The sequence below is a fragment of the Sciurus carolinensis genome, chromosome 15 (genome assembly GCF_902686445.1).
Source record: "Sciurus carolinensis chromosome 15, mSciCar1.2, whole genome shotgun sequence".
NCBI lineage: Eukaryota > Metazoa > Chordata > Mammalia > Rodentia > Sciuridae > Sciurus > Sciurus carolinensis.
Window position 1 is genome coordinate 11,231,670 of NC_062227.1, and position 26,003 is coordinate 11,257,672.

Consider the following 26,003-nt stretch of genomic DNA (forward strand, 5'->3'; position numbering starts at 1 on the left):
ATTTAAATGCTATCTTATTTGTGAATATGTGACATTTGATTCCTTTGAGGGCAGGAATGACAGTAAAGGCCCCTATGGGAAGGCTTTGGACCTCAGAATGGAGACCGCAGGCCCTGTCTGTGCCTCCCTATGTGATCCTCCCCAAGGGTGGGGTCTTGCTCCGGTGCCTGGTTCCACGGCTGCTGGGTTAACAGTTGTAGGTGGCATTTTAGTGCATGGTCATCTGCTGGTTGATGCCCAAACCAAAGTCCTCTCTGTGCTTGTCACTATCAGCTCTCAATAGCTTCAGGGGCTGGAACCCGTCTAAGGTGCATGGCATTGGTGCACACAGGACCTGCCGAGGGTCACGTGGCTGCCCTTCATAGCACTGTAGGCGAGTCCTGCGAGTGGGAAACATTCTTTAAATGAGCACATGGAATGAATGAACAATTAGTAATCAAATCTGTAAAACGCTGTCGGTCTGGATCTTTTTCCAGTTTGCGACTCGAGATTATAAGAGCCCATTTTATTGCATTCTTAATAAATTCGTTTTCCTCTCTCCTCTTCAACACTAGAATGCTCTTCTCTTGTTGTCCTGAAATACTGGCCCCTGCGTGCTTGTCCTAGGTGGGAGCTACGGGAGGGTCTGCTGCATGCCTCTCCTGTCACTGTCTCCTGGGACAACATTGCAAGACCGAAAGGCTCTGTTCACAGGTCTGCTTCCCCAGGTGTCCCTCCGGATGTGATCTCTCTGTCTAGTCATTTTGTTTTCACATTTCTGCCCTTTGTGGGGGATCTTCTTTAGGGACTGAGTGAACTTTAAGGCAGACAATGAGTAGCAGGAAGCGGTCCCTGTGGCTGCTTTGTTCCTGGGGTCAGCTTTTCAACTCCACCTGGTTTCCACTTTAGGACACACCAGGTTGTGCAGGCTGGGGAGACATAGGGTGCCACCCCTGCCCAGGGAGCCAGCAGGGGTATAAGGCACCTAGATAGGACCCTCTGGAGGATATTGATACAGGCTGCTTTTTGGCAAAGCGGTCAGTATGATTTTGCCCTAAGAACCCTAGGGGAATATTGAAGGAAGACCACGAACCCTCGCTGCATCCAGGGCTTCCTGTGGTGGTGGAATAACCCTGTGCCTGTGATGTGTCTGAAACTGGGAAACCCAAGGTACTGCTAATGGGCTCTTTCCTTCTTGCTGTCTTTCTCCACAACCTTAATTTCTGACAGTACTAAGAACCCAGAGAACTTTCTGCAAATGATTCTTAATTTTCTAAAATATCCAAAATAAATATTGCAAGACTTCAGGAAAGGGAGAGGTGATTCCAGAGTGGTCTGGGTGGAAGCGGTCCTAGATTAGGCACATTTAAACAGAGATTTGAAGGGAGTGTATAAATTAAGTGGAGTGTCCCTCTTTTCCCTTGTACCTAGCACATCTCCAGGGACCTCTTCATGGGATTGGCTCTGGATCAATATTGTGTGAGTTATCAGTCATGGATTAAACAGCACAGTCTGGTGGAATGAGTTTCAGGAAGAAACAGTTCATATAGCCCAAGTTCCATTCCCTGGGAAAATAAAGAAGAAAAGGTGAATTCCAGATGGATGGCGGTGCTGGCAGAAATCCCTTTAGAGAGAGGCGAGCATGCAGGCGTTGGGATGGGGACTGGGCTAGGAATCCCTTACTGTGACATTTCAAACCTGCAGTTCCAAATTCAGAGCAGATGGAGAGTGTTATATTGCATTTCTGGGAGGGATTATAAATGGTACTAATCAGCGCAAGGTAGCTTTGGCATTTCCTGAAAACGCCATGGCAGTCTCTTGGGGTGGGGGCTGGGGGACATTCAGCATTCCACTGCAAAGAGCCACAGCAAAACCCTGCTGTTTAGGGCAACTAAAATAAAAGGGATGGAGACTGGCAAAGTGGATAAAAAACACAACCCAACTATGTGCTGTTCATGAGAAACTCAGCCCAATGCTATGACAGATCCAGTGGAAAATAAAAGAAGGGTGAACGATAATTAAAAAAAAAAAAAAAAAAAAACTAAAGTCTAATGTTAAAATCCAATAATGTAGACTTCAGAGAAAGACAATGAGAAAAGATGAAGCGATTTTAAGAGGAAAGGACAACTCTGCCAGGAAGGCAAAATGATTCTAAATGTGTATGCAAAAAACAACAGAGCCTAAAATGCTCAAAGCAAAAACTGAACTAAAAAGAGAAACAAACCAGTTACATTTGAGGACTTTATTACTTCCCTCCTCTCAGCTAATAGAACTGCTACTGAGAAAATCAGCAAAGATACAGAAGATCTGAACTCTACGATTGACCAGCAGGATCTAATGGTCATGTATGAACACCCATCCGACAGTAGCAGAACGCATATTTCTTTCAAGTGCTCATAAACATTCATCAAGACCATATTTTGGACCCAAAACAAATATCAAAAAAATTTAAAAGAATTGAAACCCTATAGAGTATATTATCCGAGCATAATAGGATTGAGCTATAAACGAATAACAGAGACAGAAGGAAAATCTCTGAACATGTGGAAGTTAAAAGACATGCTTGTAAATGATCCATAGATGAAAGAGGAAGTCACAAAGGAAATGAAAAAAGGGCACAACTCACTGAGGAAACAAAAATGCAACACGTCAAACGATGTAAAATGCAGCTTTTATAAAAAGGTCAAAGAGGGAAATGTAAAGTTTAATAAATGCTTATATTAGAAAAGAGAAAAAAATCTCATACCATAATCTGAAGTTTCTCAGGAAGCTGAAAAGGAAGGCAAAAACTAAAAGCATGAAGAAAGAAAATAAAGATGAAAGCAGAAATCAATGAAATTGAAAATAGGAAATGGCAGAAAATGTAATAAACTAAAAGCTGGTCTAAAAAAATCCACAAAATTGATAATTTCCAGCAAACGATTTCATTAATATCAGGAATGAAATTATAACACTAAACCAATCCTGCATTCAATAAAGGGATTGTGACTAAATACTTAATGTTCATAAATTTGGAGAAATATTTGAATATTAGAGGAAATGGATCAATTTCTCAAAAACCTAAAGTTACCAAAAGTCAAACAACATGAACTAATTCAAATAGTCCTATAATGATGAAATTAATTAAATTCACAATTCAAAAAACTTCCTGAAAAGAAAACCTATAGGCCTGAGTACTTTCACTGGAGAATTCTATTAAATATTTAAAGTATATCCAGTATTATATTTACAAAGAATATATAGCAAACCAATTTTATGATGAAAAACTAATTCCTTTTTCCCAAGACTAGGAGCAAGGCAAGAAGGTCTACTTTCACTCTTATTCAATATAATACTGGAAATTCTAGACCCTCAATAGAGCAAGAAAAAGAAAAGTCATATCAATTCTAAAGGAAGAAATGAACCATTTTTATTTGCAGGTGATATGACTATGTGGATAATCAAAGGAACCTTAAAACAAATCTCAGCATCAATGGGGGTTCACATGTGTGATACAGGATCAACAAGCGAAGATCAGCTGCATTTTTATGTAATAACAGTGAAGATATAGAAACTGCAGTTTAAAAGTAAAACATCATTTATAATCAGTGAGAACTTAAATTACTAAGGTATAAATCCAGCAGAATACTTCTGGAATGTGTGTGCTGAAAACTACAAAATCTGATGAGAGAAATCAAGAAGCTCTAAATAAATGAAAAAACATGTTATTTTCATGAATTTTGGGCATAGCAAATACATTAGTTTTCCCTAAGTTGATCATAGGTTTAATGCAATTCTTATCAAAATCACAATAAGGTTTTTTGGAATAGACAAACTAATTCTCATATATATATAGAAAACCACAGGACCTAGAATAGCTAAAACTATTTGGAATGAGGAATAAAAAGTAGGAATCACTATCCAATATTGTCTTGCTCCACAGCTACAATAATCAAGATAATATGTTGGTGGCATAAGTATAGATACATCAATTAGTAGAACTCAATAGGAAACCAAGAAATAGACCTACATAAACATACTCAACTACTTAAGGACAAAATTGCAAAATCAACTCAACAGGGGAAGGGTTGTCTTTTCAACAAATGGTACTGGAACAGTTGGGAATCCATTGGTAAAAATATAAACTTGGACTTAAACCTCATACATTACACAAAAATTAACTCAAATTCAATCCTATACTGTTAAGGTGCATTGGTTAGTATTCCAAGCAGTGTACAGATTCAGTGCAGTCTCTAAAAATCCCAATGACTTTTTTCTTACGCAAAGAGAAAAAATTCATACTAAAATTCAGATGGATTCTCAAAGGACTCTGTAAAGCAACAAGGTCAAAGTTTTAGTATTTCTTGATTTCAAGACTTACTAAAAAGTCACAGTAATCAAAATAATGCAGTATTGGCATAAGAGACAAAATCTTAAAATAAACCATAAGGAGTTATATTAATATCAAAATAACTAGATCTCATGGAAATATCCCCAGTGATAATTAGGGTCATTTCATAATCATAAATGAATCAAGTCATCAGGAGAACATATCAATTGTGTTCTTGCATCTAACAACAGAACTTCAAAGTACATGAAGTAAAACTGACAGAATCGAAAGGAGAAACAGACAAATACAGACCAAATTCAATAATTTTAACACCTGTTCCTCGATAATAGCTAAAGAAAGTAGACCTAAAATTATTACACATAGAGAAGATTAGAAGAGTATTATCGACCACTTTGGCTTAATGAACAGTTATAGAATACTACATTAAAAATAGTAGACTATAAAACCTTTTAAGTGCATGTGGAAAATTTACCATATTCTGGACCATAAGAAATCTCACATTTAAAATCAAATCACACAGATTTTCTCAGCATCATGCAATTATATAAAAATTTGAGAGCAATATAAGTATGAAACCTCCAAATACATGTAAGTTAAGCAACATACTTCTAGCTAAACCATGGACAAAGAAGAAATCAAAAGGAAAATTAGGAAGTATTTTCATCTGAATTAAAATAAATATAAACCACATTAAAATTTATGGGACAGATAGGCAATAGACCTAAACAGTCATTTCTCAAAAGAAGACATACAAATAAATGGCCAACAGGTATATTAAAAAATGCTAGATCACTAATCAAAATGCTAATCAGAATCACAATGATGTCACCTGACTTCAGTATGAATGACAATGATCAGAAAGACTAAAGACAACAAGTGCTGGTGAGGATGTAGAGGAAAAGGAACTCTGGTTCAGTGTTGTTGGGAATGTTGATTAGCACAGTCATGTGGAAAACAATATGGAGATTCCTCAAAAATTAAACATGGAACTACCGTAAGATCCAACAATCTCAGTACTGGCTCTACATCCAAAGAAAATAAAATCAGTGCATCGAAGTGACATCTGCACTCCATGTTCATTGCAGCCTATTCACGGTAGTCAAGAAAGGAAGTGTCCATCAGCTGACCATTGGAAAAAGAAAACGTGGTACATATGCTCCATGGAATACTCCCCAGTCATAAAAGTGACAGAAATCCTGCCATTTGCAACAACATGAATGGAATGGAGACCATTATGTTAAGTGAAATAAGACAGACACAAAAAGACCACCTGAGCTCACTCATAGGTGAAACCTAAAAGGCTGATCCCATAGAAGTTGAGAGAAGATTGGTTGCCACCTGAGGCTGGGGAGAATAGGGAGTGGGGAGAACTGAGGAACGGTGGGTAAGGTTAGCCGAGCTGTAGGTGGATGAAACCAAGAAGTATGCTGTGCTGCAGGGTGAATAATGTACTGAGTATTTCAAAAAGCTAGAAGAAAGGGGTTTTGAATGTTTTTGCTATAAGAAACGTTTGAGGAGCTAGATATGTTTAAACTGATGTAAGCATTGCATAATATGTGCGTATATCGAAATATCACATGATCCAATAATACGTAAGATGTTTATGCTTTTATGTATCAATTTAAAAATAAATGGAAAGCTCCCTCATCTCACAACCCACTCGCTACTTGGTTTCATGGTTTCTGATGAGAAATTCACTACAGTTTTAATCTTGGTTCATCTGTAGGTAAGTTTCCTCCCACACCTACTACCCTGGCTCTGTTCAGGATTTTCTCTCTGTCTTAATTTTTCTGCAGTCTGAATAGGATATAACTAGATGTAGGTGTTTTCCATTTGGGTTGTTTTGTGCTATTTATGCTGCTTTGTGTTTTCTGTTTCCTGAATCTGAGGTTTGATGTGTGTTGTTACTTTTGAAAAGTTCTCAGTCGCTATTAATCCAAATAGTCCTTCTTCTCTGTTTATCTGGTAAAAAGTATATATATTTAATTATATAATTTTATAATATATTGTACATGACATATATATAAGATTTCTTTTTTTTTTTTTTTTTTGCGGTGCTGGGGATTGAACCCAGGGCCTTGTGCTTGCAAGGCGAGCACTCTACCAACTGAGCTATCTCTCCAGCCCCCTATATAAGATTTCTATAAATCTTTTTTATACATAACAACTTGCTCCTGCCAGAACTCACCTACTCCCCTCAGAATGGCATTAATCCACTCATGAGGGGGAATCCTTGGGACCCTAAATACTTCTCATTAAGCTTCTCAATACTGTTGCATCAGAAATTAAAGTTCCAACACATGGACTTTTGGGGAACACAGTCAAACCACAGCATTTTCACAGAACTGGGAAAGATTTTTTTGTGGGGGGATACTGGGGATTGAACTCAGGGGTACTTGACCAGTGAGCCACGTCCCCAGCCCTATTTCGTATTTTATTTAGAGACAGGGTCTCACTGAGTTGCTTAGTGCCTCACTTTTGTGGAGGCTGGCTTTGAACTTCTGATCCTCCTACCTCAGCCTCACCTGGCTCATAGAGGATGATTTTAATTTTAATAAGTTCTGTCATTTTTTTCTCTTTAAATATGAGCTTGGTGGTGTTTCTAAAAACTCATCACCAAACCCAAGTTTCCATAGATTTTTTTTTCCCTTATGTTTTCACCCAAAAGAATTATAGCTTTGCATTTTACAATTAAGTCTCTGATCTATTTTGAGTTTATTTTTGTGAGAGGTGTAAAGTCTGGGGCCTAGATTCATTTATTTTTTTTAACATGAATGTTTCAACACCATTTTCTAACAAACCCTCTCTTTCTCATTCAAGCTGCTTTTGCTTCTTTGTCGAATATCAGTTATCTTTGTGTGATTTCTGAGCTTTCTGTTCTGTTTACTTGATCTGTGTGTCTCTTCTTTCACCAACACCACGTTTTCTTGATTACTGTAGCTTAATGGTTAAACCTAAAAATGGAATACTGTGAGCTGTAATTGAATCCCTCCTCAGTATTGTGTTGGCTTTCCTGGGTCTTCTGCCTTCTTTCTAAACTTATCCATCAGTTTGTGGATATCTACAAAATCATTTTCTGGGGTTTTAATTGGGAAGTTGGGAAGAATTGACAACAGTACTGAGTTTTCAATTCTTGAACGTGGACTCTATTTTTATAGACTTGTATTTTTGTTAAAGGTGGAAGAAAGAGAGTAACACATAGAATGTTCAGTGAAAGATCCTTCAAAATAAAATGTTTAAGTCCAAATCTGCAGGATCAGAAGGAATCAGCCAGGAGTGTGGGGTGGGGGGAACCGAATGGCAGCCTTGGAGATAAACCACCTACAACCAACGTGGGAATGATGGGAGGGAGGTCAGGAAGGACCCGGCCAGATGGCCACGCCTGCAGACCAGCAAGGGCTCTGCCTCCCCTTGGAGAGAACCCTCCTGGAGAGATTCACCTGAACCGTCTGGGGTTCCCTGCTTTAATGCTAAGAAGAAAGACAGACCTAAGGCGCGTCCTGGGGCTGAGAAGTCAAGAGTGGAGGGAGGCAGGGAGGAGCCGTCCATTAGGGGCTGGGTGGGGATTGAATGGAGCATCGAGTCTGGGCTGCCCCTATTGGAAGGTTCGACTGCAACACAGAGGGGTGTATGTGTGTGCATGTGTGTGTGTGTAACACACACATGGCCAGCATGATCCAGCTCAAAATGGTGTCAGATTGGCACAGGTCATCTGCTTCAAGGGACAGGTGTCTGTAATAGATATCTCATGCTTCTTTCACCTTTGATTCTGGGAAAGGATAACTTGTTTCCTAGTTTCAAAGATCCACAGATGGCGAGGAACTGTGCCTGGAGGGGTCACACCAGAGCTTCATCCATGGCTGCACAGAGTAACTCAGGATGAGATTTTGGACCTGGACTTGGAGCTGTAGTGGGAGGAGACCTTGGTTCTAATGCAAGGGGGAGGGATGTAGTTTGCACATTAGAAACCTGGATCACTGAGGCTAGAGGGGAGGCAGATGACTGGACCCTGCAAACTTGTCTTTCCAGTGTTAAGCCAATTACATTCTGTGGCCAAAGAGACTTCGATGGAAGTGAGGTTACTACCCAGTTGACCTGGAGTTAGCAGAATGGCCTGGGTTATCCAGAAGGGCACCTTGAAAGCCAGAGGAGAAGATGCAGAAGAAAGCAAGGTGGTTTGCAGTTTGAGACAGACTCGATGTTCCACAGCTGACTTGCGGTGGGAAGGAGCCCAGTGGAAAGAGTGGAAAGGAAAGGAAGTCCTTCAGTGAGCAGCAGACTTGAAAGAGGACCCTGACCCTGGTAAGACACAGCCTCAATTCCTTGATTTTTAGTCTGTTGTGACCCTAGGCAGAGAACACAGGTGTGCTGTGCCAGGCATCCAGTAACCTACTGAACTGTGAGCTAATAAATGGGCGTCACTTGAAGTCACTGCTAATGGAAATTTTTTATGCCATGATCTTAATGGTGGAAATAGAGACCAGAAATCATTATAATGTGGGCTTGATAGGAGCAGAGCTGCAAGTCCAGTGGAATTTGTTTGAAGGTATTCATTTCTTTTTTTTTATTTTATTTATTTATTTTTATTGTAAACAAATGGGATACATGTTGTTTCTCTGTACATGGCGTACAGGCATACCATTTGTGTAATCATAAATTTACATAGGGTAATGTTGGTTGAAGGTATTCATTTCTATCACTACCTGGAAGAAAAAGGGATGTCCTCAAGGATGCAGGAATTTCAGAGATATACTACCAGAGAAGCGACGGAGGGAAGGTACCTGTAGAACCCAGAAACCACTCTGGACATGGGAACTCACATAAGAGGGTTTATTAAGTAAACAGAGTGTCTCCCTGCAGGGTAAGAGAGAAAATGGAGGGAAAGAGAGAGAGCATGCGCAAGAGGCAAGAGAGAGTGTGAAAAGCGAGGAGGAGAGAGAAAGAAAGTGAGTAGGAGAAAGTATGAAAGTGAGGAGAAGAGAGAGAAAATGGTGGGGAGCTATAGGAGCCTCTGTCACAGCAGACCGGTATCAGGGTGGTTTGTTAGCTGAGTCGATGTCGGAGGAGGAGAAAGGATTAAGATGAGGAGAAGACGCCAAAAGGAGGCATTCAAGTTTGCAGGAAGAGCAAAGAAGTGCAAGAAAGAAGAGACTTGAAGATAAGGAATCCCTTTCCATCTGTCCGCTTGCTCCCAGAAGCTGTGTGCCATTACGTGGCCATTTTGGATTGATTACCTAAAGAGTACACAAACGAATTTTGATGACTCTAAGCCGGGGGTCAGGCGAAGGGTTCTAAAGTTGTCTAATCCCAGGGGTGAATCTGCCGGAATGGAGGACCCAGATCCCATGGTGGAGACTGATACAGCTGAGTATGTGACCAGGGCTTCCTGAGGCCACAGAGTAGTTGGCTGGAGACGAGAAGGCAGCACAGTGATGGGGTCGTCACCCAAGCACCAATGTGGGCCAGGCAAAATCCGAGAGAGTCGAGGACCTGACGTCAGGGTTTTCAAGAGCGAGGGCGAGTGTGAAGAGGGGCCTCAACCCTGAGAGAGAATATCCACCATAAAATCAGGAACCCACCCGGCAGATGAGACTGACTAAGGGGGCCAGCCATAACTATAAAAGTTGTTGCTGGGGGTACCCCACCCCTCAACCACCTCGAGGACCCCGGACACTCAACGGTTGCTTCTCAGGTCAGCGGAGGAGTGTTGAATTTGGCCTAGGGGAATTCGCCTGGGGGACTCACCAATCTGAAGTCCGGTGATGAATGCAGAGCAGAGAGAGCGTCTGGGCGAATGGAAGGTGAGGCTGTGTCTGGGGGGCACTGGGGCGTCAGATGGGGTTCCACTTGCTTAAGAGACAGTGGAAGAGCCCATTCGAGTCACGGCACCAATGTAAGAACCCAGAAACCACTCTGGACACGGGAATTCACATAAGGGAGGTTATTAAGCACACAGAGTGTCTCCCTGCAGGGTAAGAGAGAAAATGAGAGGAAAAGAGAAAGGGTGCACATGCAGGACAGAGAGAAATGGAGGAGACAGCATGAAAACGAGGAGGAGAGAGACAGCATGAAAGTGAGGAGAGGAGAGAGAAAATGGCGGGGAGCTATCCTTAACCAGTCAAATTCCTCAGGTTAACTGGACCAATAACAGAGAAAGATAATTGCAAGCTGACTGATGAACCGATAGCTAGCCAGCATGTTCACAGACTGACAGTAGTTGGGAGGTGGGGAAATGGATTCAACGGAAAGTGTGGGGGAGCAGCTTTATATTATATTACAGTACCCTTCTGTATCCTGGGGTTGAAAGAAAAAAATTTTTTATTTTTAATACATTATAGGTAATATCAGTTTAATTTGTCCTACTGTATTTACAATCTTCTTTTTAAAAGTCTTGCATTTAATTGTCTTAGTGAAATTGACCAAATTGAATTGTTATATTGTGTGCATGTATGAATATGTAAAAATGAATTCCATACACTAATTAGTGAACATACACTAATATAATCTACAGAATTTAAATATTTGGTATGGAGTTAAATAAATTGCTGTATCAGAGACCAGAAAGAAGTATTATAGAAATAGCATTCTATCTTTCTCATGGGTTTTTTTAAATTAGTCCTAATACAAGCACTGCTCATTGTCATCTTAACTAATCCCATTATTGTTTTGTTTAAATGCTAGCATTTATGTAACAAGGAAGTAAATGAAAAATGTATTATTTTGGATAAAGACCTATAATTTTATCATGTAAAAGTCATATACATGTGTATTCATTGGTATTCCTAATATTATGTTTTTTTTTTTTTCTTTTTTGGTCTGACGTGGCTGTGTCCTGGGTTTGCTCTCTACAGAACTAGTCACCCTGTTAAGAGTTTAGACGCTGAGCATGGTAAGATAGGGAGGTGTCCAGGTACAGAGGACCCCGGCTCAGGAAGTAAGCCAGAGGAGAGGAGGCCGGGCAAGAGCAGCAGTCCAGGGAGGCTGGCGTCTAGAGATAAGCACAGATGTGCAAGTGTGACTGCAGGTTTGTGTTCACCTGTGACAGGGCACAGTAGGCACCTCATAGGTGTGTTGGGGGATCGAATGAGGTACTGTATATTTGTTCCCTTTCAAGGCAGAGGTTTAGAGATGGTGATGAATTAGTCCATTTTTCCTGAGGCAGGCTACTTATGAAGAAAAAGAGGTTTATTTAGGTCACAGTTTTGGAGGCTGAAAGTCCTAGATCGGGCAGTTCCACTGCTTTGGCCTCTGGTGGGGACCTCATGGTGGAACGGTGGGAGGACCTGCAGGAGTAAGAGATCACATCTTGAAACAGGAAGTCAGAGAGAGACTCCGGGGTCAGGCTAAGCCTTTTAAAGCAACGCAGTCTCCTGAGAACTCACTCCGGAAGACCAGTGTTCTCTGCCTAGGGCAATGCCTGCAGTGACCCCAGAACCTCCTGCTAGGTCTACCACCTCTCACGTCGCCACCCTGGCGACCAAGTGCCCATTACATGGACCCTTGGTGTCACATCACATCCAAACCTGAGCAGGCAGGGAGACCAGGGGCCCTCCCTACGGAGCTGTTGATTTTCAGAACACTGTATGGACAAAGCCACACGTGGAAGACGGTTTGGGGTCATTAGAAAGCAGAACCTTCTGAGGAAGCCTGAGGATTTTGGAAGAAGTAAAGGAAATGTTGAGGGTCATCAACAGAAGGCAAAATAAGTACTGCTTTCTTGTTTGTGCCCCGAAGCTTGCTAAGGACCCTCAGTCCTGTGGAGAGAAGGGAGGGAATTGAAAGCTGCCACGGGAGAGGCTGCCTAGAAACCAACTTTGAGGTATGAATAAGTCTTGAAAAATCTAAAGGGAAAGTTTGCTGTTTCTGTACTGCAGAAAGTGTCCATGCGAGGAAGAGGTAAAAACGAAGCAGAAGGAGGAGAAAAATCGACACCCAGAAACAACAAGGACGGATGTTGTTGCTTAGCAATTCATGAGATATAAATAACACGGGTCACTGACCCACGGGCATAGACCAATCCTACGCACTCCGCCATGAAGACAGAACCACCTGCCGACAATAACTAACTTAGTGTGCTTGTCTAGCATGGGTTCAATCCCTAGCACTGCAAAAACAGAACAGAAAACACAAAACAACCCCCCAAAGTAAACAAACAAACAACAACAACAATAAAAAAATCCAAACAGTTAATAGGTAAGGAGACAATGGTTGCAGTAGCGGCCTGGACAGAATCTCAAGTAGCCGCCAATGGAGGTAATACAGGATGGCGCCTCTGCACAGCGGGACTGGACACAGCCACTAGAAACAGTGATGGATCCCAGTGACTCGGGAGGCCAAGGCAGGAGGATCGCAGCCTCAGCAACTTAGCCAGGCCTAAGCAACTTAGCGAGACCCTGTCTCAAAAAATAAAAAGAGCCGGGCATGTGACTCAGTGGTTAAACACCCCTGGGTTTAATCCCTGGTACCAAAAAAAGAAAAGAAGGAACAATGCTGGAGTCATTTTGGGGAGGGGCACTGGGATGGATGCCAGGACCTTGCAAGTGCTAGGATGTAACCCCATCCTGAGTCAAGGAGCACCTGCATGTGTGCGTGAGAGACATCATATTCACAGCACATGTGTATACACTTCTCACATGCACTCCGTGTGTGTGTGTAGCCATAGAGTTGAGCATGATGACGGATTGGCAGCTTCACTTGGGGATGGTGCACAGATGTTCCACTTCCACTAGCCCAGCCTTACATCAGACCCGCTTTGTTTCTCTTCTCCTACAACCTTTCTCAATGGTTCAGTGAATCTTCGAGGCTCACTGAAAGAGGAAACAATTCCCAGGATGACGGAACAGAAGAATGTCCCGGGTTAGACAGAGTGAAGGAGAGACTGGAAACGGAACACATTTCCTCTTTGGAGAACTAGAACTGGCCAGCAGACAGGAACCTTGCGAACTGGACAGGAGTATCTAAGAAAAGGGCACCGACGAAGGTATAGTGTGAACAGAGTGGCCCGTGGGCCACTGGAGTGCCCAGTGTCTCAGCCGTAACTTTGGTTCCTTCTTACTTGTGGAGGGCCTGCAGTGTGTGTGTGTGTGCATGTGTGTGCATGTGTGTGCAAGGGGACACAATATAGTTGACAAAGCATCAGAAGAAATCCTTGGGTGTTTGTATTAAAAATTAATTTTATTATAATTGTACAAAGAAAAGTCCCTACTTCTGTAGAACATTCTTGGGTCCTGCTTTTCCTTCTTCCAGGAGATTTTGGGGAAAGACAAACACTGCCTGCTTTCTTGGCTGTGGACTTTCTTGATCTCCACAGAGCTGACTCTCACGTTGCCAAGTTCCTCACACAGAGCTGCGTGTCCGGTCCCTCCTCTCCCTCCAGCATGATAGGTAGCACCCATCTTCTGAGATGGTGGCAAGGCCACCAGGCACGCTCCAGTTCTTTGCTCTCTCCCTGCATCTCTCTCTGATTTCCTCTTTCAGGATTTGACGTCTGTCTTAATTACTCTAACAGCAGAACCCAGGTTCTTTGTGGGTTTCTTTTCCCCCTCTGTTTCTTCCCAGTCTTTGGGGACAGAGCCTTCTGAGGCTCACATAATGAAGTTCAGGTCACTATTCAGAAAATATTGAGCACAGAAAAATAAGCCCCAGGGGGCAAAGCCTCAGACCGGAAGGTAGAATTAAGAGCAGCCAAAAAGGACAGCAGGGGAGTTCGACCGGAAGGACGGAAGAACGTCCATTTCCTGTTCTTAAAATTCCCTGCAAGGGCCCCCACTGGCTGAGGCGGTAAGGGGATGAGCAGAAAGTCCTGGCTGGGGTCAGGGGCCAGGGTTGAAGGCCTGGGGGGCGGCTCCCTCAGGACTCTGGGTGCTAGTAGGCCTCATCCGCACGTCAGGAATGGGGGGCCTGCTCCTGCTGCTCCAGCCTCCGGGGAGGTGGATGATGGCAGGGACTGGGGGTGGGAGGTGACCCACGGGGATGCTTGTGGGTGTGAACGTGTGAGTGTGTGGGAGTGTGTATGGGCGCGAGGGGAGAGTGTCTCTGTGTGTGAGTCGTAGGATGGCGTGAGGGTGTGGATGTATATGAACAGCAGAGAATGTATGTGTGTACATGCATGTGAGAGCGTGTTAGTGTGTGATCGCCCCTGCATGGAATGGGTGTGTGTGAGCGTGCATGAGCCAGGTGGTGTGTTTGCATGTGTGTGTAGATGCATGTGTGCGTGTGAGATGGGGAAGTGACGACTTAGTGATGTCCTTTGTTGGTATGGACCGTATCCTCCCCAGCCAACTTTGGGGAAGGAGCTGGAAGCCTCTGCCGGCTGCTCCTGCCAGGGGCGGGCCTTGTCACCTATGTTATCTCATGGAGTCACCTGTGCACAGTTCCCAGACAGGAGAAATTAAACTTAAGGCTTTTCCTTTTGAACAGTATTCATCTCTCTGAGCCCATATCCTCAAGAATGACCTAGAACTGTCAGCCTCAGATTGCCAGGGGCCCTGAATAAAAATTCATATTCCTCCACCACTCGTGGCTCAAGATCTCCAGGGATGGTGGGAAGGAGGCTGGTCTTAATCCCCCACCCCTTTTTATTTTACTTCAAGTATATGCAAGGGTGTTTTGTACCTAATGTTGTTGGATTTAGGCAATGAAATTGCAGAATGCCTGTTTAAATTTGAATTTCAGATAAACAGTGGATGGTTTTTTAGTATAGCATTGCAGGGACTTCCTGAAAACATTTGTTGTTTCCTTAGCCATCCTGCTTTCAGTCACATTCCTACTGGTCTCTTCTCTGGTGGCTCTACCTGCACCTTTCCTCCTTCTCCGTCCTGGCTTGTTTGGAACCAATCCCAGACGACTGAGCCTTCCATCCCATCTGCAAACACGTCAATACATCTTTCTAAAATGTAAAGGCTATTTTCTTTTTAAAGAAACACAGCCACAGTACTTTTATCACACCTGAGAAACTTAGTGATTCCTCAATGCCATCACTGTCTGGTTAGTGTTCAATTTCCTTCTGTTGTTTACAGTTTGTTGAATCACAATCCAAACAGAATCTTGCATTGCCAAGAGTTCATTAACAGTTGAAGCAGCAGTTCCTTTGTCCTCTAGAGTTGCTATCAGGTTAAATTTTGCTTTCTTTTAGATTTTGCATCCAGGTTTGTCACTACCATGTTCCTTGGTCCCATATATTTCCTGTGAATTGGCAGGTAGACCTCAAGACTTGATCTCCCTGGGGTTCCAGTTTTGGACATGAATATATTCTAGGTGTTCTGACAAAAAGGCACAGAAGGCTCAGTTGTCTCACTTTCAGTGATGTGACCAGCTGTTGCTCATCAATACCTAGAGGAACAGTTCTCTAGGGGATCCTAACACACTTTGAGAGTAAAATTCACGGCATTTTTCCATGCTACTCAGGGGCTAGCAGAGGGGTGGCGGTGCCTGCTGTTTTAATGTGCAACTTCTGTGCTAAGCGGAACCGTGTTGTCCCCACACCCGCTCCAGGCAGCATTCACAGCATGAAGAGCTACCTCCATCCATTCCTCCTGGAACCCAGTTTTCTCCTGGAGCCTGGCAATAATGGAATGGGACCCCCTTTCTTCCTGGCAGAAGTGTCATGTTGGTTGACAGTCTGAAGTTGTCTTTGGGTAGATTCCCCTTGCAGGGAACAGGGAACCTTTTATTTCAGCATTCTGTTTTATGTAAATGCTAGGTGAGGCTGATACTCCCGTGAGCCTTTGTGGTAAAAAGGCTCATGAGCTCTCCTTAGCCATTGCGTAGCGACCCCAGAATCCATGGGCTGCAGTTGGGTTGGCCCGAGGATGCAATTGCAAGACAAGTCACAGTGGGACCTTATCTTGACTGTGTCCCGAGAAAGACGAAATGAGGACAGGCGGAAACCACGTGACTGGGACTGAGATAGGGAGCAGCTGAGAAGCCGATGAAGGAGAAATGAAAGCAGACAATTATCCAGAAGGCTGTTGGCCTATTTTTATGTGTGAGAAAATGCAGGAAGTGAAGTCTGCCAGACAACATTGTGACTGAAAACCAAGGGCACTGCCCACGTGTGTCATGAAGGAGGTGACATGGTACCTGCGACCGTGGGGTCCCTTCATCTTGCACCCAAGGAGCTTTTCGTTTTGCTAGCTGTGGGCCTTTGACAAACTACCTGGAAAGTGGGAGGCGTCCCCAGGGGGAGCTGGATGGCTGGTGATCACAGTGAACCAGTTAGACTACCTGCCTGCGTTTGTGTCTGACTGTGAAGGTCACGGCTGGTGGGATCCAAGACGCACCTGCTCAGGAGGATAGAGGAGATTTTATAAAACACCAGGGGAAGGAGGAGTCCAGTCAGGGAGAGGCCCAGGACTGCTGGGTCAGCATCCTTTGCTGTGCCATATTACAAGATCGGCTCTCTGCTTCCTCCCAACTCAACACCCTGCGGAAGTGCCCACCACGCTCTTGCAGGTGGCCCGGGCGGGTCACTACTAGAGGGGGAGCTGCATGCTGCCTCTGGATTTACCACAGTGTCGGGGAGGAAGAGGCTGCTGTGTGCCATGGATGGACACAGGAGGACAGAGGCCCTAACGGCCGCCACTTAGGAACAATGACATTTCTGTGCCGATGGTTTTGGTTCCCATCCAAAGGTCGCTCCTGGGGGGATTCCGGCCCAGCGGTGCCTCATTAGGGACTTGGAGCACTTTTGTACTTTTCTGTCTTCTAAATGAGACTCTGAAAACCAAGTGAGGAACGTAAGCATAATTGACTGCTTGGCTGATCCAACAGACAATGACTCGAACAGTGAAAATTCCAAGCCGTGTCTGTGACCAGTCACCACCACAAGATGTCTGGATGTTCAGAAATAGCTGATAATCGTCAATTGTCTGATCAATGCCTCATGAACAGGAGCGACCTGCTATTCCCTCTTTACTGTTCCCTTGTTTTTTTTTTTCTCTCTCTAACAGGAGATTTGATGTGTCTGATATTTTTAAAAAAGAAGAAAACGAGGGGTGAGGGGTAGCTTACAAGGGCTACTCTGATTTCACATCTGTCCCGTCCTGTAGCAGAATTTGCCTCCTTTAAGCTTTTCTGTGTGTTTGTTGTTCACTTTGGTAAAGGAGGTTGCCATTTCTAGAAGAGACTTCTGCTACAACTAGAAGCAGAAGATCTGAGGTTCACGGCTTCTACAGTGCGCTGCCCTCTGCCAGACGTCTGAGCGAGGCAGCCCCAGCCATTGCCATGACCCCAACCCCTTCTCAGGCAAGAGGGACAGGGAAGGGGGTCCCAGGAGTGGGGGTGGGGAGGAGGGCTCTGTGTCAATCACCTCCTCCTCACCCAGTGGGAGGGGAAGGGATGCCTGCTTGGGTTGAGGGATGAACAAACATTGCTCCTGACCCTGACAGATAAGCTGGATGGTGGTTTATTAGTCACCTACAGCTTCGGCCTGCAGGAGGACACACACGTCACACAGGGCCATGTGGGCTGAACTTGTGAACAGTGCACACGCCGGGGCTGCAGGAGGCAGGCCTTGCAGTGTCCAGAGGGCGAGGTGCCCCTGGTTCCAGTGGGAGGCTGTGATTGGCTGGTTTGGTAATTCCTCAGGCTGCGGACAGCTGGAACCTGCTCGTCAGGGGCAGAGCGGGAATCGAGCCTGGTCTGTTGGGGAAGAGGGTCCGTCACTCGTGGGAGCTTCTCCTCGGGAGCACAGGCAAGGAGGACTTGCTTCCAGGCTTCTTGAGTCTCTCCTAATTTTGTCAGATGTCACAGCAGCCCCAAATATTTGTGTTCATCTGCTTTTTGTCACTATGATTAAAATACTTGATAAGAACAGCTTAGGGGAGAAAAGCCTCGTTTGGGCTCACAGTTTTAGAGGTGTCAGTCCATGGCCTGCCAACTCTGTTGTTCTGGCCTGTGGCGAGGCAGAGCCCCGTGGCTGAAGGGCGGGGTGGAGGAAAACTGTCAGCTCACAGCAGCCAGGATGCAGACAGAGCAAGAGAGAGGCCCAGGGCACGCTCCCCAGGACCTACTTCCTATAGCCATGCCCCACCTGCCTATAGTTACCACCTAGAGGTCCATGCAAATTATTAATCCCCCAAGTGAATTAATCCACTGATGAGATTACAGCTCTTATAATCTAATGGTTTCACTTCTGAACAGTCCTGCAAGCCCCACACATGAGCTTTCCAGGGGACATCAAATATCTAAACCATAACCTCAATTTTAGGCTTTACACCACGGGTGCCCCTAGAAAGGGGGTGCGTCAAGAAATCGTTGGTTATGCCAGGACCACATGGCATTTTGGAAGCTGGACACTTCACTGCCGACCTGCAGACGTTGCAGCTGTGTGTCCCCAGCCCTGTCTGAGCTGCCATCATGGGAGGACGCAGACAGGTCCCTTGGGGAGCCTTAGTGCTGAGCTCTGCTCAGCTCTGCTCATCTCTGCACCCTTCTTAGGGTGTGGTTCTGTGAACTCCGATGAGGGGCACAGAGGTCAGCAGAGCATCCTGGGCCAGGGGACTGCTCGGATGGTCCAAGTGAGCCACGGTCCTACAATGCACAACATCACTGTTGGGACATGTGTCCATGAGGGAGTCTGGTCCTCAGTGACTGAGGGGTCGGGTGGTGTGGACCATTGTCTGTATTGTGTGGGAACTCCCTTCAGATCCTAGAAACAGACTCAGATGCAACTGTCTAAATTACAGATCTTACTTTTTCCACACATATCATGAAGTCCAGTGGTAGGATGTCTAGTGATCGTGTGACTCCAGAATATTAGCAGAAATCTGTAAGACACTGTAGCACCTCCACAGTCCCCATTCCCTCAAGGAAGGACACAGGATAAAGGCGAAGGCCACATGCTAGCTGGCAACCTGGAAACTTCCACATGCACTTCATTGGCCATACAGTCAGACAGCCACTCTTGCCTGCAAAGAAAACTGGAAAATACTTCTTTGGGTTAGCACACTGCTGACCCCTACAACACTAGGCTTCTGTGATGGAGGAAGTCAGGGGCAAGAGATGCCAAGAGCCATGACTGTGTTTCTGCTGGGGTCCGGATATGCTGCTGAAGATGCTCAAGGAAACAGGATGCAAACAGTAAGAACAACCTCCCTCTCCACCAGCCCAAAGGAAGCCCAGGGTTGCAGAATTAAGGAGATACATCCTCAGAAGAACTGGGGAATAGAAACTGGCCTCTATCCCAGATGGAAAGAGAAGAGGATGGCCTTCTCAGAACCTTGGATGGTACTCTCTCCTCTTCTATGGTCTGGAGAATGACTCATGATGCAAAACCAGTACTGATGAACAAGTGAATGGGGAACTTGTGACAGTTGCATGCTCCACCCATGGATTTCCAGGACACAGGGAACAAACAGCCCCATCAAGCCCTTGGAAACTGTTGCTTGGAAATACAGAAAGTGATGGTTTTCATGCCAACATCAAAGCACACAATTCGAGAGTTATGATTAGATAACCTCCACATCTTGCATGTGGCTGCATCAAGTGGGTTTTGCAGACTGAGCTCAGCTAATGTGGTTCCCGGTGCTGATATGCACAATTGAATATTGCTCAAAATATTGTGTGGTCATTTCTGCTAAATGTCAGGACAAAACTTTACAATAAGACAGCTTGTGTATATAGCATGCACACTACTGAGAACACTAGAGAGTTGGGGTGAGGAGTAATAGAATATCTGAATGTGTTTTGTGAAAATAATTGTCTGGGAGAATTCTCGAAAATGTGGACAGATGCAGGTGGCACACGATTAACCATTCATCTCTGCTCATTCACAGTTGAGAGGCTGCGTCCAGGATTCTGATAGCACCAGGAGTGCAGCCCAAGGCATCATCTCTACCCCAGGTGAGCTGCAAACCTAATCAAGGTGTGCTGAACATGGGAAAAAGATTGTGAAACAAAGATCCATGAAAATTAAGTGAGCAAATAATACTAAAAGTACAAATAGGTTGGGTCCTTTCCCCTTACCCGTGGATCTTTCTTAAGAGACAAAAGAAAGAGAACATACCAGCAATTGAATGAAGAACATGGTCCCATAGTTGAGAGGTAATCTGAGGGGGCCATCACCAACAATGCTCTGAACAGGCATCCTGTTGGGTGGACAGTAGGGAGGATCCACCTCCACTTACCCTGCCCTCAGCGGGTGGCTCCCAGGGCCATGTGGCTATGTCCCTGGGGACTCACTGTTGTCCCTGATGCTGGTGAGCCCCTGAGGTAGGCAGATGTGGGAGTGGGAGTGGATGAAGGGGGAAATGGGGTAGCCTTGGGAAAGTTGTACCATGTGCTCACTTCAAATATTTCAAAATTCCCCCTATTAAATTTTATCTCTATTTTTCAATATTTTGGTGAATATTCCTAGTTTAACAAAACCTCCTATTTTGCCAGAGATGGGAGGAGAGGGCTGCCTGTCTCTGCTCGGGGGTCTTCAGCAACACCCCAAATCTGCCTTCTAGTCTGGACTGACCAGGTTCTCAGTCGACGCTTGAGTCTGTCACCATGGATCATGTTTCCATGCACGTCGGTTTGCATACTTGAGCTACCTTTAAACCCTCTGCACCCACCTCTGATTGTGCAGGTAGGTGGGTATGTTTTCCTGAGTCCTCTCTCTTTTTACTCATTGGCGTGAACTCCCTCTAGTGGGGTCAGACACACCTTTGGGAAGTCCTTCCTCATATTCTCTTTTAGGTTCAAGTGACATCAACTAGTGTCACTTCAGGAACATGGAGGGCTCCTCAGCAGATGGATGACATTCAGTTTCAGCCTAAGATGAAGAGGAAGGTTGTAACATTTGTGGAAGCACAGCATTTTCAGTGAGCTTAGTTTTCCTCTCTAAAGTGACAGTCATAGCTCATATCCAACCAGAGCGTGTCCTCAAGGCAAGTGACGGGTTGCCTGAAGGCTGCTTGCAGAGTGAGCTACCTCATCATGATGGGTCAATCGTGGAGACTCCACCCACACTTACTAAACATCGATTTCCAAAATCAGAAGGAATTTGTATATAATCAGTCGATATGAGCATGTCAGGATGTTAGCATCAGTCACTATGAGTGTTAGTTTTCCTGGTAACTATAGTTGTGTGTCACTTAACATAGTGGATATATTCTGAGAAATATGTCATTAGGCAATTTTTACATCATACCTCCATCACAGAGTGAACGTACACAAACCTGATGGTATAGCCTAATGTATACCTCTGCTGTATTGTCTAGCGTATTGCTCTTCAGGCTGTAAACAAAATAACTTGAGATTAAACCAACATGGCAGAAAACAAAGCAACTGAGAGATGCCATATACACAGGATGTGTGGCCCGTGCTGGTAGAAGGACATCCTACTACTTTACAATAAACCATTTACTTTATAAGTAGAAGGCATACATTCTAAAATGGTGATAAAATTTAGTATAGTTCACACATAAACTGGTAATATAGTCATTTTTTTGATGATTAAGTATTAGTGACTGTACATAATTGGATATTGGGTCTGCTACATTTTTTTATGCTACTGACATCCTTTTAAGCACATGAGTGATGTGTTGTGCTACAATGTCCCTGAGAGCCACTATGTCACCAGGCGATAGGAAGATTTAGCTCCATTAGATCTTATGGGACCACTGTTGTATATGAGGTCTGTTGTTGGCCAAAGTGGAGCAAAGTGTCCTTCTGTGGCATTTGACTGTATTTAGGATTCTGTGTTTTTAATTCAAGCTCTCTTGGCAGGATGCGGACCCACCCCCTTTTTATTCATGGAGAAACCTGTGACTTCTAGAGAGTGAGAAGGTGGCTCCTTGCTCCTAGAGCTGGCTAGGAGGGAACCTCACCTTCACAGCACATCCAAGGACTGGGAAATGTTTCCTGTATTTTCTGGAATGCTGTTTATATCTTTTGTCTTCATTTTTCTCTTTCTTTTTCTCTCTTTTATGAACATCTGGGCTTTGCCTCCACCTTGTCATGGTCAAGGTCATCCATGACCTCTGTTTTGCTAAATCCAATGTCTGATTCTTGGCTTGGATGTTATTGGACTTGACCTATCACACCGTTTGATGGAGTTGATCACTCCTTAGATAAAACATCATCTTCTCTTTTTCCCATGCACAGCTCTCCTCCGACCCCTCTCTCCCAGGCTGCTCCTGCATGTTCTCCTGACCCCTAAGTGCTGGAATGCTCTAAAGCTTAGCCTTAGACCCTTCTTTAATTCCTCCATCTACCTTCACTCCCTAGCTGCTCCTTTCTAGTCTCATGGCATTTGACACCAACTACATGCCGATGACTCCAAAATCTGACTCCAACTCAATCTTTCTCCTAAATTCAACATCCACACTGAACAGCCAGACAGGCACCTCAAACAGCCCATTCAGACCCAGCCCGTCTGCCAACCAAATTATCCTGAAGTGCTTCCATCCCAAGGAGTAGCTGCTCCATCCCAGTCTTGTCTTCCCCTTGCCTCCACCTCCAGTGGGTTAGCTAAGCCTTTGGAGTCCACCTTGAGGACAGGTGTCACATCTCTGTCATGAACACCCTGGGCAAAGCCACCATCTCCTCTCCCTGGAATTGTTTCTGTAGCTCCTAATTGGTGTCCCAGTGTCTGTCTTTGCCCTCCTGGGGTTCATTCTCAATATGGCCTCCAAAGAATCTTTTAAAGCCCAATCAGACTACACTGATCTTCTTCCTGAGACTTTCTTATCTTCATTTCACTCTGAGTAGAAGCCTGCTATAGTTTGGATCTTGAAAGTCCCTCAAAGGTCCATGTGTTGAAGGCTTGGTCCTTAGACAGTGGCACTATTGGAGACAGTGGAATGCTTAGAAGGTGGAACCTAGCATAAAGAAGTTAGCCTGGACCCTTCTGGTCTCTCTCTTTGCTTTCTGGTTACCATCACCACATTCTCCTGCCATGATCTTCTGACCTGCCCAAACCCAAAGCAACCTGACCAAGTGACCATGGACTGAAACCTCCCAAACCAGGAGCTGAAGTAAACCATTCTTATTTTTAAATTGATTAACTCAGTTTTTCTTTTTTTTGTCACAGTAACAGAAAACTGACCACAAAGAAAGAACAAAAAAAGAAATCTGACAAAGCCGACAAAATGCTTCCAAGACTTCCCATGTTCACACATGACTTTATTCATCTCATGTCCAACAACTCTAGCCCTGGCTCAGTCTGTCCAGATCCTTGGTACTTTTCTGCTTTCTTAGACAAGAGAGATACAGACCACACCCAGACCTTTGTCCCTGCTGATCCCTCTCCCAGGAACATACTGGATTTTCTTACATTATTTCAGTGTCTCCTAAAATGGCACTGCATCAGCAAGATCTTCCCTGAACACTTCCTAACATCAACAATGCTGCCCCAATACACTCAGGAGTCTATTCCTTTATCCCATTTAGTTTTTTCCATCCATATATCACCCATCAACATGCTACATATTAACTTACTTGTAAGTTTTTGTAACTTTTGTTTTGTTTATAATTTTTATTGGTACATTATAATCATAATATTGAGATTCATTGTGGCATATATGTATGTGCACATAATATAATTTGGCTGATTTCATCACCCTGAACCTCCTCTTCCTTTCCCCTCCTTCCTTTCCTGATCCCCATCCTCCGTTCTACCTCTCTGCTGTCCCTTCTGTTTTCATTAACCCCACCCCTTTTTCTTTTCTTTTTCTCTCTAACTTCCACATGGGAGAGAAAATATACCGTCATTGGCTTTCTGAGTCCGACTTGTTTCACTCAACATGTTATTCTCAGTTCTAACCATTTTTCTTGCAACTCTTTTTAATGATCAGTTTCTTTCACAGATTCCACAAAGACAGAAACTACTTTGCTCACTGATCCCTCTCTAGTTCCCAGGACACTGATTCACCCAGATGATACTCAAAAATATTTGTTGACTAAATGGACAAATTCAAGACTTGAATAATATTCCTTTGGTACTATGTCTAATTGCATGTCACCATATACTATAAAGTTTAAAAAGATAAAATAGCCTTCAAAAGGACTCTGCTACCCATATGCTCTGCCCATATGGTTCTACGCATTGAATGGACCAAAGGGGAGAGAAGAAATTGGATTTCCTGCACATCTCCCAGCAATGATATACTCACTGTACACAACCCACATCAGGATCAATCGTGTGCTCCATTAAGAGCTTGGAATTACCCGTATACCACATTTCACAGGCTACTTATTGGCAGATGACTGGTCTACCAACAGAGAGGTCTCTCATGAGCAAATCAGATTTCCAATTCTCCAAATCTTATGTTAATGAGAAGTGAATTTGTTACCTAAGATCTTGAAAGTATAAGTTAGAAAATTCAGTAGTTTATACACCTTGACTCATTTCAATCAAATTTTTCCTGTAAAAAAAAAAATTAAAGAGTGCTAGAGAATCAAATTGATCATCCATGAGGTGAGAGTAGTTTTCATTTACAAAATAAAACTGCTAAGGTTTGTTTAAGAGCTTTTTTAAAGTTTTATTTTAATGATGGAGTTGTGTCTAAAAGATAATGGATTAAGGGTGAAAAGACCTCTACTGTCCAAATCGTGGACAATTTGAGCATCAAACATCAAAATAAATCATGGTAGTAATGGACCATAACTCACTGAGTAAAATAGGCATCCACAGGTCCACAATGAAATAAATGAAGAAGTGGAGGGAAAGAGAGACTCCTCTTAAAATAGGTAGCTGACTAATGCATGTAAAAAATCATGGAATCAGGGAAGTATCATAAGGATGTTGATTCTAGATGCTGTGGCTGATGGGAGGAAGTTGGTGAGAACAGAAAATAGTTGTAGCTTCAAAGCATCTTCTACAAAATACTTAGCAATTATGCAGAAGAGAATGGTGCGGCAGAGAGGCCTGGCAGTCTCCAAGATGGTCCAGAGGACCCTCTGCAAGGTTGGGAAGGGTTGGCCATGTTTTTGCATCGAGCACCGAGTCACCCCTCAAGGAAGCACGCCAGAGCTCGTGAGGCAGAAACATCATGCCTCGGTCCCTCTAAGCTATCAGACATGAGGGATCAGGGAAAGTGTGAGGGATTATTCCGGCAGGAAGGAACTGGGAACCCAAGACAACTGCACACAGTCTATGTTTCTGCATGGACTCATGGAGCAGAAGGGAAATAGAGGTGGTGCTGGGAAAACTGGCCAGATCGGAAGGGTGTCTGTGGGTTGAATGTCACATCGTGCTGGTATTGATTTCTTGATCAGGGAACTGCTATAGTGTTTTTGTAGGAGCCTGTTTTGTGGAGAAACACATTGTAAATTTAAGGGTATCTGTGACTTGTTCACAAAAGGTTCTGAAAATACTAGTGATTTATGTTTTTAAGTGTGGGGAGAAGAGATATGATGAAGAAAATGTGGTAAAATTTAAACCATTGTATGCAGTATTGAAATTTTTTATACTCTTCTGACAACTTTTCTGTAAGTCGAATATTTTTCAAAACAGATGATTAAGAAGGAAGTGGAGAAATTATAGACTAAATAGTATCCTGATAGTATGAGTTAATGAGCTTTCTATCAGTATAAAAATTTAATTAGCTGTTAGTATAATCTATTCTCCTGGGTTAATTACAGTGAAAATATCCAACAAAGGGAGATGAGAGTTTGAATTAGGGCCACTTTTGAATCAAATCACTTTTGAATGAGGCCATGATGATAGGATAGAGAACTTTTGCTCACAGTGAGGTACTACTTA